The sequence below is a fragment of the Molossus molossus genome, unplaced genomic scaffold (genome assembly GCF_014108415.1).
Source record: "Molossus molossus isolate mMolMol1 unplaced genomic scaffold, mMolMol1.p scaffold_m16_p_30, whole genome shotgun sequence".
In the NCBI taxonomy this organism is placed as follows: domain Eukaryota; kingdom Metazoa; phylum Chordata; class Mammalia; order Chiroptera; family Molossidae; genus Molossus; species Molossus molossus.
Window position 1 is genome coordinate 2,120,934 of NW_023425367.1, and position 13,428 is coordinate 2,134,361.

Below are 13,428 nucleotides of genomic sequence, written 5' to 3' on the forward strand. Positions count from 1 at the left end.
AGGGAAAAAAGCTAAACAGAGAAAGACAAGTATCATATGATCTCACTTATTTATGGAATATAATGAACACAACAGTCTGATGAAAGGGGTCGTCCCAGAGATGTAAAAGTGGGGCACAGACTGACAATCCCCAGAAGAGGGGTTTGTGGAAGAGAGATAAACCACAGAACTTATATGCATGTGTGCATGATCAATAAACATGGACAGCAAAGCTGGGGACAGGGTGAGAATGGAGGGGAGTGGAGAATCATTGGGGGAACAATAACATTTATAACAATAATTAATTAATTCATTAATTAAAAAATAAAAATTTCAAATAACATATTAGGAACAAAGAAAAGAAACAAATGAATAAAAGACTGTACAGGACCTGCATGATATTCTAAAGTATTTATTACATAAAATAATAAATAAAATAACATTATGTTCTTAAATAGAAAAAAAAGTAATACTGTCAACTTTTCAAAGTTTTGTGTACATTTTTTGAGATATAGATTAAAATCTTAGCAATATTTTAAAGAAGATGAAATTGTTTTTTTCTTTCACCTGTTATAATGGGAAGGAATACTAAATTCTGAAAAGCAAAGTAATGTATAGTAAAAAATATGACCAGATACCAAAATATGTTGTATTTTAAAATTATAATAATTATAAGTGTAAGGAATCGGGGGCGCCGCCGAATAAAACAAAGAAGAGACTGGAGAGCCAATCAGCCGAATAAACAGGGATCAGGCTTTATTGGGTGCACTCCGGGCGGGTTCACAGACTCCGGGGGTCGAGTCCTAGAAGCCGCACTCAATGTAGGGGCTCGTGTCTTTTATATCTGCCTGTTGCAGCTGGAATTTGTCCCTTAGGGTTTGGCCCTGCGGGGGTTATGCATGGAGCCTCTGGAATATGAATAGATAAGATGGGAGTTAATCTATAGCCTAGAGGCAGGCCGTTCAGGGTGGGAGACAAGGCTGAGCAAGGAGACAATGGTCGAGCACTTTGCCTGGCGCCAGTCCCCAGGCCATCGGACAATAAGTAGGGTCAGATCTTGTAAATATATTGTAGGGATTCAAGTCCCTCTACCTTCTTCAGGCTTTCAGCACCCTTGACAGGGTTAATGCCACCTTCACCTCATTTTTACAGAGCCTCACAGAGACAAGCTTTTTAATTTGTAGAGTCATTCTATGCCTTTATTATTGAAAAAAATGTTTGCAATTTCTCACAGGCTAATTCTTGGCCAAGTAAAAACCAACTGAGCATATTCATTATGATTATGGGTTGTTATACCAAGTACCAAGGATTTTAAAAAACCTCAGTGCACTGTTTTGGATTACAAAAATTAACTGTGAAGACTGCTGTAAGGACATGAGTTAATTAGGACTCCTTGAGCCCAGGTGGTAAACGTTTATTGCTGCACACATGGGCTGCCACCGCGTAAGCTGAATTGCTAGATTCACCTCAGCTTCAAATGGGCACACTGAGGGTGGATGGCTTTTTCAACACAAGCTTTTACAGAGTACAAGCAACAGAGAAAAACAAGGCATAAAAAAGGAGAGTGTGGGAGACCTTTTGCATGGCATCCATTTTGTTAAAATCTGCTCTGCCATCTCCTGCCCCAAGTCAGGATATCTCTGCATTCTGCATTTCTTTATCTCTGTATTTTGCATTTCTTTAAGTAACCCATTTACTCAACAAGCCAGTCTTTGCTGAACTTTTGCTCCTTTTGTGGTATTTCCTGGAATTGCTTCGGGCAAGCAGGGTGCTTGGCAACAGGTGCTCCCTGTTTTTCCTGCCCTATGTATTGTGTGTATCTCCCCTGAATAAATGAGACTTGATCAGAACCCTGTCTTGTCTCCATTTCTCGTGTCTCTTGTCCCTCCTCATCCTCACTCCCCCTCTAGAGTCCTCGTTGCTCGACCTGCGGGATGGGTCAGGAGAGATGTGTTTTCCTGAAAGATTTGTGCAAACCAAACTGTTGTTTTTATCACTGAGGAGCAGGCTAGCTTCCAAGGTTTTACAGTCCATTTGTTGATGGATTCTCTATTTTTTCATGTTGTGTTGTAGCTCACTGTCCTTAGAATCCAACTTATCTTTGAGCTGCCCTAATTAACAACCTCAGAGACAGCAAGATGAACAATAGGGAATGTTATAGACGGCTTTAGCCCCATAAAAATTAACCAGAGTTTGACCTTCACTGGGAATTTGAAAAGCAACATCCTTCAGGAAAAGGGAGGACAGAAACGGCCCCAAGGCCAGAGTGTCCTGCATGCTCTGTAAAGAAACTGATAGGGAGAAACTGAAGCTCCCTTTACCCCATACAACTGTAACTGTTCAACAAGTGTGTATTGCACCTGACTGACCGCTGATATCTGTCTCGAATTTGTTAGTTTTTAAAACTGGGATAATGGAATGAATAGCAGGACAGATGTATGCTGACCCAGTTCACCCAGTTCCCTTTCGCCTCAGCTCCCTCCCCCCTCCGTTCCCTCCTGCTTATCGCTAACTGCCTCCGCTTCTGTACAAGCAGCTTGCTTGCTCTGCTAAACTCTTGAATGACCCCTGCCCTATATAAGCAACCCTCCCCCTGAGCTCGGGGCTGCAGTTCTCCTCTGTGTAGGTTGGCTGCAGTCCCTGCACAGGTAATAAAGCATCCCCAAAAACTGAAAAATGGAGTCTGAGTGTGGTCGATCTCCTAAGAGTCCATCAATATTGTTCATCTTTTCAAAAAACCAGCTCTTTGTTTCATTGACCTTTTGAATAGAGTGATACCTCGGTTCTCGAACGCCTTGGTATTCGACCAAATCGGTATTCGACCAGGAGATTCGAGAAACTTTTGTCTTGGAATCCGAACAAATATTTGGAACTCGAACTTCCGAGATGAGCCGAGTTGAGCCGAATGGTGTTCATTCGGCCCAGCGCGCCTTGCTTGCGTCATCAGTGTGAGTGCAGAGAGAGAGTCACGCTTTGTGGAGAGAGTCACGCTTTGTGGAGAGAGTCACGCTTTACACTGAATTTAACCCTTAGACATACTGTACACTTTTATTTCTTGTTGAGACTTATGTTTTTCTACATATTATATACAAATTAGGCCAGTAAATAGGCATTTTCTGGGGCTTGGAACGAATTAATCCAGTTTCCATTATTTCCTATTGGGTTTCATTGCTTCGTTTCTCGAACAATTTGGTTCTCGACCGTCCTCCTGGAACGAATTATGTTCGAGAACCGAGGTATCACTGTAGTTTTTTTTGTCTCTGTGTCATTTATTTCTGCTGTGATTTTTATTAATTATTTTCTTCTATGCGGTCTGAGATTGTCTTTTTGTTTTTCTTCTAGTTATTTAAGTTAGGAAGTTGGACAATTAGAAATTTGTCTTATTTATTGAGGTAGGTTTTAGTACTATGAACTTTCCTCTTAGAACTGCTTTTGCTGCATACTATAAATTTTGTGTTTTGATTGTTCATTTTCATTTGTTTTAAGAAAAATTTAAATTTATTTCTTAATCTCATTGGTGACCCTTTTATTGTTTAATCACATGCTATTTAGCCTTCATTTATTCAAATATTCTTGTTCTTGTTGCAAGTGATTTCTAGTTTTATGCCATTGTGATCCGAGAAGATGCTTGCTATGATTTAAATTTTCTTGAACTTGTAGAGACTTGGTTTATGTCATAACGTGTGGTCTATCTTTGAATATGTTCCATGTGCACATGTGAAAAATGTAAATTCTGCAGTATGGGGGTGTAATTATTTGTAGATATTTGTTAAATCCAATTGGTTTAGTACATCTTTTAGAGTTTCTGGTTTCTTTTTAATTATTTGTCTAGAGGGTCTGTACAGTAATGTCAGCAGGGTGTTGAAGACCCCTGCTATGATTATATTGCTGTTGATTTTTCTTTTGAAGTCCTCTAGATGATTTTAAATCTATTTTGGTCCTTCTGTATTTGGTGCATATATGTTCACCAAGGTTATATCTTCCTGTTAAATAGATACTTTTAATATTATATACTGAACTTCTTTGCCTCTAGTTATAGCCTTCATTTTAAAATCTGTTATATCAGATATAAATATTGTTACCCAAGGGTTTTCTTATTATTATTTCCATTTGCTTGGAAAGTTTTTTTCTATTTCTTTGCTTTCAACCTATGTGAGCCTTTTTTTTGAGGTAAGTCTCTTGTAAAAAACATATGGATGATTCATGCTTTCTTATTTAATCAGCTACTCTGCTTCTGTTGATTGGAGCAGTCACTGCATTGCATTTAAGGTGATAATTGACTTATTTTTATTTTTGTTTAGTGTGTGTATATTTATTTTTATATTTATATATGTATATATTTATTACTAATTTCTTCAGTGTTTATGACTTTTCTTGCCGTGCTGGATTTATGCTAATATATTATCTTAGCTTTTTGGGGGGAATATCTGGGAAGCTATTTAACCGTCAATTTTGAATTATGTCTTTGCTGGATAGAGTAGTCTTGGATTCATATCCTGGCCCTCAGTGATTCTGTTGAGAAATCAGCTGATAGCCTTAAGGAGGGTTTTGTAGGTAACTTTTGCTTATCTCTTAATGCCTTTGGGATACTCTGTCTTTAATTTCTGGCATTTTAATTACTATGTGTCTTGATGTGGGCTTGAGTTCTTATTTGAGGCTCTCTGTGTTTCGTGAACTTGAATAATTGCCCTCTTAACCAAGTTGTAGAAGTTTTTTCTCACTGTTTCTTCAAGTATATTTTCTAACCCTTGCTTTTTTTTTTTTAAACTTCTATAATGCAAATGTTGTTACGTTTCTAGTTTATTCACAATTGTCTTAAGCTGTCCTCTTTTTTGTTTGTTTTTGAATTGATTGACTTTTTAAAATTTATACACGTGGACTTTTCTATTTTTTGTTCAGATAGAGTGGGAGGGAGAGAGAAGAAGAGAGAGACAAAAATATCGACGTGAAAGGAGCACATCAAGTGGTTGCCACCCACATTACCCATCCATGGCCAGGAACAAACTGCAACTAAGGTGCGCACCCTTAGCGGGAACCAAACCTGGTCTCTCTGAACCAGGGCAGATTGATTGACTTTTTTACTCTGTTCTCTAATTCACGGATTCGGTCCTGAGCTTCCTCTACTCTGCTGGTTATTTCTTTCAATGTGTTCTTTATTTTGGCTATTTCATTCTTCATTTATTCTTGGTGGTTTTTTATTTTTAATTGGTTGATTTTTAATGTTTCTATATCTTTATTTATAATGTTGAGCTCCTTACTCATGATATTGAGCTTCTTTGAGATCATGATTGTAAACTCTACCCCTGATAACTTGCTTAAGTGCATTTCATTTATTTCATCTTTGATAGAGGTCTTTTGTTCTTAATTTGGGGTTTGTTTATTTGCTGCACTATTTTGGCTATCTCACTGGGTTTTGGAACATATAAATTTTTCCTGTGGGTGTTGGTATTCTGCTGTTTGTGGCTCCCTCTACTGGGTTTGAATGTGTGTGGAAGGACACGTTATAAACCACTGTTACATCTAACTTTTCTAGGTAGATTTGCAATCCCAGAATATGTTTAGTTATCTTTTTTTTAGTGCTCACACGAGAACATTTTCCATTTTTTGTTCAGATAGAGTGGGAGGGAAAGAGAGGAAGAGAGAGAAAAAGAAACATCGATGTAAAAGGGACACATAGAGTGGCTACCACCCGCATGACCAACCAGGGCCAGGGACAAACTAACCGAGGTATGTGCCCTTTGTGGGAACCAAACCCGGGTCGCTCTGGACCACAGGCCGATGCTGCTGAGCCAAACCAGCCAGGGCTGTTTAGTTACCTTTTAGCATTTGCCTGGAGGATATTAGTTTCAGTTACTTGATAAGCTTTTGGTTGTAGCCTTTATTTGAATGAAAACTTTTTCAGTTGTTCAGCATAAGAGGATTTTCAGAGAGTGGGGCAGATAACAGGCTGTTAATAAACCTCAATTTACAGTTTTATGACCCAGTTGGGTGGGGTTAAAGTTCTGCAGGAGGGACTGTTACTTTATTTTTAGGGTTTTGAGAAGGGGCAATATAACCAGTGTTTAATGCGGAAGAAATTTAGCACAAAACTCCCTATGCCCTTCCAGCTCTCCAAGATCCCAAGTGTCCATACAGTTCCAATCCAGTTTGCTCATTCTTTGTCAGAGCCCAAGGTTAGTGGCTGTAGCTAACTTAGTGTTCTGTTCTGGCCATCTGGGTTTTAAAGCCAGTTTGGGGTTTTAACCTCAAAGGATCATGTGCAGCAAAAACTGCTGCTGTTTGTAGGCTTTAAGCCTGCCCTCTCATACCCTTGGAGATTTACCTGGCTCAATTTAATTTTCCCTGGTTATGTGGTCCTCTGCAGCTGCTTTTCTGATGCTTTTTCTGAATGATTTTTTTATTTTATTTGTAACTCCAGTTTTGTTTTGTAAGATAGTGTGTGTAGCACCCATTTACTCTGCTGCCACTTTGGAATCCCAATATTTTTTCCAAAGTACTGTATATTCAATGGTGAATTTTTGCATCTAGACTGCAGTTCACATGAAATTCTAGAAGAGAAAGATTACTGGGGCTTAAAATTGCTAGGACAATTTCACTGGAGTGTCCTGCGAACCGTGGGCTCCCGACCCCCTCTCGCATCTTCAGAAGCCTACCAGGATTGAGTCAGTGTCCCTGGTTATGTGGTCCTCCAAGCTGCTTTTCAGTTGCCTTTTCCTAATAATTGATCTTTATTTTCATTGTAATTACAGTTTGGTCCTGGGAAATAGTCTGTGCAGCTTCCATTCATTCCATTGCCATTTTCCCAGTCTTCTACTTTGTCTTTACATGGAAGCATTCAATGTATTTACATTTAAGGTGATTATTGATGTTATTTATTGCTTTTTTAGTTTATTTTGGTTATATATATTTTTTCATTTCTTTTACTAATTATAGCAGTTCTTTTAACATTTCTTGCAGTGCTGGTTTGGTGCTAATGTATTTCATAATAATTATTTTTGTCTGTGCAGATATTTATTGATCTGCTATTTGGAAGGACCACCTTGCTGGATAGCGTGTTATTGAATTTAGATTCTTGTTTTTTATAACCTTGATTACTTCATGCCATTCCCTTCTGGCCTGTAGTGTTTATGCTGAGAAGTCAGCTGAGAACTTTATGCAGGTTCTTTTGTAGGTAATCTGTTGCTTATCTCTTGCTGCCTTTAGAATTCCCTTTTTGTTTTTAATTTTTGGCATTTTAATTACTATGTGTCTTGGTGTGGGCCTGTTTGGGTTCTTCTTACATGGGGATTTCCGTGCTTCTTGAACTTGAATGACTTTTTCAATCACCAAATTAGGAAAGTTTTTTTTTTTTAATATTTCTTCAAGTTTATTGTCTAACCCTTGCTCATGTCTTGGGGGTGGGGAGCTTCTATATATCGAACATTATTTTGTTTACCATTCTTTCACAGTTCTCTCATGCTGTCTTTGTTTTTAATTGTATTTTTCCTTTGCTTTTCTGATTGTTTGATTATTTCTACCCTTTTAATTCAGAGATTTGCTTCTTAGCTTTCTCTAGTCTACTGTTTAGTTTTTTCAATGTGTTATTTATTGCTGCTATTTCATTCTTCATTTCTTCTTGGTGGGTTTTCACTTCCATTTGGTTAAATTTTAATGTTTCTATGTCTTTATTCATGGTGCTGATGTCCATTTTCTGGATTATCTCTTCTTTCTCCTATTTTTTATTCTGTTTTTTCTGCCCTCTGACCTCTTATTCTTCCTGCTTATCTCTCCTGATTTCTTGGATTTCCATAATCTTTGACCTCTCGTCTTTTTCTTTCCATTTTTAGCATTCTTATTTCTCTTTCCTAATTGTATTTACTTCAGCGTTCTTTTTTCTATCTTCTGATTTTTTTATTTTCTGAGTTCTCTCATTTCTTTTTTTTTAATCTCTCCATTTTTTGTGTACTCTCTCCTGTCTCTTGAATTTCTTAATTTTTTGAGTTCTCTGCTCTATCTGCTAATTCTCTTTATTTTCTGTATTCTCTTTTCTCCATTTTGATTATCTACGATTTCAGCATTCTCTCTTATATCTTCTACTTTTTTCTATTTTCTGCATCTCTCCTCTCCTTTTTTTTTTTTTTTTTTTATCCTTACCCGAGGACATTTTTTGTACAGATAGAGTGGGAGGGAGAGAGAGGAAGAGAGAGAGAGAGAAACATCGACGTGAAGGGACACATCGAGTGGCTGCCACCCGCACGACCAACCAGGGCCGGCGATAAACTGCAACCGAGGTACGTGCCCTTAGTGGGAACCGAACCCGGGTCTCTCGGGACCACAGGCCAACGCTCCAACCGCTGAGCCAAACCGGCCAGGGCTCTCCTCTCCTTTATTAACCTCTGTGTTTTCTGCTTTTTCTCCTTTCTCTTGCATTTCTGTTTTGTGCATCCTCTCCACTATCTCTTCATTTTTTTCTGTTTTCTGTGGTTTTTTCTCTCTATTGAATCTCTCTGTTTTTGTTCTTTGATCTTGGTCGAATTTATTCATTTTCTGTGTTTTTTCATTTCTCTACTGATTTGCTTTGTTTTTTGTGCATTCTCTGACCTCTCTCCTGACTCTTTTTGATTTTTGCTTTTTCTTTTCTCTTTCCAAATTCTCCACGATTTTAACTTTTTAAAATATTTTCCAATTCTCTTTATTGTTTCATTTTCTACTCTCCCTCATTAATCTTTATTTTCTTCTCCATTCTCTCAACTCTCTTGAATCTTTTTGTTTGTGTGTCTGTTCTCTCCTCTATCTCCTGTTTCTCTCTATTTTTGCATTGCCTTATTTCTCATCTGCATATTTCCATTTACTGTCTTCTCTCTTTTTTCTGTGTTCTCGTCTCTCTTTCTTAGTTCTCTTTATATTTTTTTTTCTGTTCTCAATTCTATCTTTTTATTTTCTGTGATTTCTGCATTGTGTCCTTTCTTGATTTTCTGCGTTTTCTGGGTTGTCTTATTTTTCTGCTGATTCTCTGCATTTTCTGCATTCTCCACTCTTTCTCTTGATTTTTTTGTATTCTGCATTCTCTCCTGATGCTCTTAATTATTTTTCTTTTCTGCTATCTCTTCTGATTTTTATTTTTGTTTTCTGTATTGTCTCTTTTCTCTGTCTTGATTATCACAGTTTCCTGTGATCTCTGGGTACTCTTCTGAATCTCTCCATTTTCTGCCTCCTCTCCAAATCTCTTCATTCTTTTCGTTTTCTGCATTATCTCCAGTTTCTTTTAGATTTCTCATTTTTTTATTTTTTTATTCTCTTATTTTTTTATTCTCTTTGTCTTCTGTAGTCTCACCTCTCCTGCTTCTGTTTTTTTGTTGTTGTTCTCATCTCTCTCTTCTGATTCTCTATTTTTCTGCCTTCTCTGCTGTCCTGATTTTCTCTCTTTTCTTCTTTATTTACTGATTTTATTTATTTTCTGCTTTCTCCTCTCTCTTCTGATTTTCTCCCTCTTCTGTGTTCTCTGATCTCCTTATCCTTTTCTTTTAGCGTTCTTAATTTTCTCCCTTAATTCTCTTTGATTTTAGCTTTCTTTTCTCTAATATTTGATTCTCTATGAGTTCTCTCATTTCTCTTTTTAGTTTCTCTATTTTTGTGTTTTCTTCTCATTTGTCTTCTTTTTCTTTTTTCTTTTTTGTAAGTGCCGCTAGTGGCAACCAAACCCTGGACTCTCTGGTCTGCAGGCCAATACTCCAGTCATTTCTTTTCTTAATCTTTCCATTTTCTGCTTTCTCTCCTCTCTCTCATTGATCTTATTTTCTGCATTCTTTTCTCTCTTCTAAATCTCTCTGTTTTCTGCATTTTCTCCTCTTTTTCCTGATTCAATTCTCCTTTACTGTGTTTTTTTGTCTTCTGATTCTCTGTTTTCTACGTTTTCTCCTCACTCTGCTGATTTTCTTTGTTTTTGCATTCTCTCCTTTCTCTTCTGAATTTTTCTATTTTCTGCCTTCTCTCGTCTATCTCATAATTTTTTTGGTTTTCTACATTCTTTTTTTTCTGATTTGCTGTCTTACGTTTTTTATTCTATCTCCACATTTTCAGCAATTTCTGAAGTATCTTCTCTTTCTTTTTATTCTCTGTGTTTTACACATTGTCTCCTTGCCCTCTTTATTTTATTAGTTTTATTGTGTTGTCTCCTCTTTTTATTCTTCGTGTTTTCTGCATTTTTTCTGTTCTGTTTTAATTTTCTTTGTATTCTTCTTTCTCCCTACTTGCTTCTGATTTTATTTATTATTTTTATTCTCTGTTCTTGATTTTTTTATTTCTGTATTCTTTTTCTATATTCCAGATTATTTTGTTTTCTGTGATTTCTGCTCTTTCATAATTCTGTTATCTGCATTCTTTTTTCTTTATCCTGATTATCTTTGTTTTCTATGTTCTCAGCTTTCTCTCTCCTGATATCCTTTGTTTTTTTGCATTCTCTGTTGTCTTCTGATTTTCTCCGTATTCTCTTCTGTCCCCTGATTCTTTTTGTTTCTGCATTCTCTCCTCTGTTTTTCTGAATCTTTTTTGAGTTATTTTCTCACTCTCCTGAATCTCTTTTTTTTTTTTTTCCTGTGTTCTTTTTTTGGCTTTCCTGATTTTATCCATTTTCTGCATTTTTTTACTCTCTATTGATTTCGTCTCTTTTCTGCAATTTCTCCCCTCTGTCCTGGATCTCTTTGTTCTCTGTGTCTTCTCCACTATCATTTTTTCCTTTTTTTTTTTTGCATTTTTGTCTCTCTTTTAAATTTACCAGCTTTCTCTCTTCTCTACTCTATTTATTGATTTTTGTTTTGCCTTTTCTTTTCTTTCTCTGTCTCTCTGTTTTCAACATTCTCTCCTCTATCTCTTAATGCTATTTGTTTCTGCATTTTCTCCTTTCTCCTAAATTATTTTGTTTTCTGTGTTCTCTCCTATCTTTTGAAAATCTATTTTTTTAAGTTCTCTCTTTTCTCCTGATTTTTTGTTTTCTGCTCTCTCCAGATTTTTTCCACTCTCTCCTCTTTCATCTGATTGTCTAAAACTTGAATGTTTTGTGCTATATCTTCTCATTTTCTGCATTTTTATCTTTCTCTTTAATTTCTCTGCTTTCTGCATTTTTTTACTCTTTCTTCTTTTTTTTTTAGAGTTCTCTTTTCTTTCCCTTCATTCTCACTTTTTGTATTCTTTAACTTTTCCTCTAATTTTTTCAGTTTTTGGCATTATTACTTCTCCCTCTTGATTCTCTTTGATTTCAGCATTCTCTTCTCTATCTGATTCTCTTCATTTTCTGCTTTCTTTTATTTCTCTTCTTATTCTCTGCATATTCAGCGTTCTTTTCTATATTTTTTAATTTTCTTAATTTACTGCATTTTCTCCTCTCCCTTTTTAATCTATTTTCTCATTTTTCTTCAGAATTTCTTTGTTTTCTGCATTCTCTTCTCTATCTCATGATTCTTTCTATTTTTTGCGTTCTTTTTTTAACTTTTTTGCTTTTTGCCTTTTCTTCTCTATTTCTTAATTCTTTCTGTTTTTTGCTTATTTTATTTTTTTTAGTTTACAATATTATTTTCTGTGATTTCTGCATTATCTCTTCTCTTTGATTTTTTTTTTGTGTGTTTTTTGTGTTGTCTCCTCTCCCTCTTAAATTCTTGTGTTTTCTACGTTGTCTTCTTTTTCTCATGATTCTTTGTGATTTTTTGTAATTTTTGCCCTTTCTCCTGATTTGTTCTTCATAGCATTATCTCTTTCAATTCTGATATTTTATTTTTTCTGCATTCTCTGCTCTATCTTTTGATTCTGTTAGTTTTCTGTATTCTCTTCTCTCTCCTGATTCTGATTTCTATGATTTCTTCTCTCTATCGATTTTGTTTTCTACATTCTCTACATTATCTCCTGATTCTCTCTATTTTTTATTCTCTTCTGAATCTCTTCATTTTATGTGTTTTCTCCACAATCTCTTCATTTTCTGTAATTTATGCTTTTTTCCTGATTCTTTTCTTTTTCTGCATTCCCTACACTTTGTCCTGTTTTTCTCCCTTTTCTGCATTCTCTGCAATTTTTTTTTAATTATAACCTTTTTCTTTGTGCTTTTTTTTTTTTTTTCTTATGATTCTTTTTATTTTTTATTTTGTGTTTTGGTGCTCTTTCCAGATTTACTTTGTTTTCTCATTTATCTTGATTCTCTTAGCTTTCTGTGTTCTACTAATTATCTTTAATTCTGAGTTCTCACAATTCTTTCTCTAATTTCTTTATTTTCTGCATTCTCTCTTCTCTCTATTGAATCTCTGAATTTTCTGTGTTCTTTCCTCTATTTCTTGATTCTCTTTATTATCTGAATTATCGTCTTTCATGATTTCCTCTGATTTTAGCATTCTTTCTATCTTCTAATTATATCAATTTTCTGAGTTCTCTCATTTTTCTTTTTAACCTTTTTATTTTCTATGTTTTTTTCTTTTCATTTATAATCTCTATTTTTTCTGCATTCTTTCTCCTGAATCTTTTTGTTTACTGAGTTCTCTCTATCTTTTGATTCTCCTCATGTTTCAAATCTCTTCTCTCTGTCTTAATTTTTTTGTTTTCTGTCATTTCTGCTCTATCTCTTGATTCTTTTTGTTTTCTGTGTTCTCTACACTCACTCCTGTTTTTCTTGGTTTGACAAAAGTGGCAAGATCATACAGTGGAGTAAAGACAGCCAATTGAATAAATGCTGTTGGGAAAATTGGACAGCTACATGCAAAAAAGTGAAACTAGACCATCAACTTACACCATATGAACTCAAAATGGATAAATGAATTGCATTTGACTCATGAGTCCATAAAAATTCTAGAAGAAAATGATAGGCAACAAAATGTCACACATAGCACAATTTTTACTGATATATTACCTAAGGCAACAGAAACAAAATAAAAAATGAATATATAGGACTACATCAAACTCAAAGTTTCTTCACAGCAAAAAATACAATTATCAAAATGGAAAGGCAACCCACTGTATGGGAGAGCATAATTGCCAATGATATATCAGATAAAAGGTTAATTTCCAATATATAGAGTGTTCATACAACTCAACAAAAGGAAGACAAAGAAACCAATTAATAATGGGCAGAGGAACTAAATTGGCACCTGTTCGAACAGTACATACAAATGGCTAAGAGACAGATAAAAAAAATGTTCAACATCACTAATTATCAGAAAGATGCAAATTAAAACAACAGTGAGGTATCACCTCACACTTCTCAGAATGTCCTCCATCAACAAATCATCAAACAACAAGTGTTGTCGATGGTGTGGGGAGAAGGGGACTCTAGTACACTGCTGGTGGGAATGTAGACTGGTGCAGCCACTCTGGAAAACAATATGGTGTTACCTCAAAAAATTAAAAATTGAACTTCCATTTGACTCAGTGATCCCACTACTAGGAATATACATTAAGAAGCCTCAAATAACCAATTAGAAAGAATATATATAC